This window comes from Tigriopus californicus, chromosome 6, assembly GCF_007210705.1.
Source record: "Tigriopus californicus strain San Diego chromosome 6, Tcal_SD_v2.1, whole genome shotgun sequence".
Taxonomy (NCBI): Eukaryota; Metazoa; Arthropoda; class Copepoda; order Harpacticoida; family Harpacticidae; genus Tigriopus; species Tigriopus californicus.
Window position 1 is genome coordinate 2,916,092 of NC_081445.1, and position 328 is coordinate 2,916,419.

Below are 328 nucleotides of genomic sequence, written 5' to 3' on the forward strand. Positions count from 1 at the left end.
GAGAACGTCATGCACCAACCTTCAGCTCTGTGACGTTTCCACTGGCCAACCTCGGCCCATCGTTCCAGTTTCCCTTTGTCGGCAAGTTTTCGACCAAATTCATGGCCTTTCCCATCCGTCGGTGAAAACAACGTCCAAACTCATCAGTCAAAAATTCGTTTGGCATCATCTCTCAAAGCAAGTCAAAGATTGGGCTCAAAACTGCGTACGTTGCCAGAAGTCAAAAGTCCAAACCCACACAAGAGCCCCACTACAACAAATTGACGTTCCTAACCGCCGTTTCGACCATGTGCACATTGATTTGGTCGGGCCCCTACCCTCCTCCAGG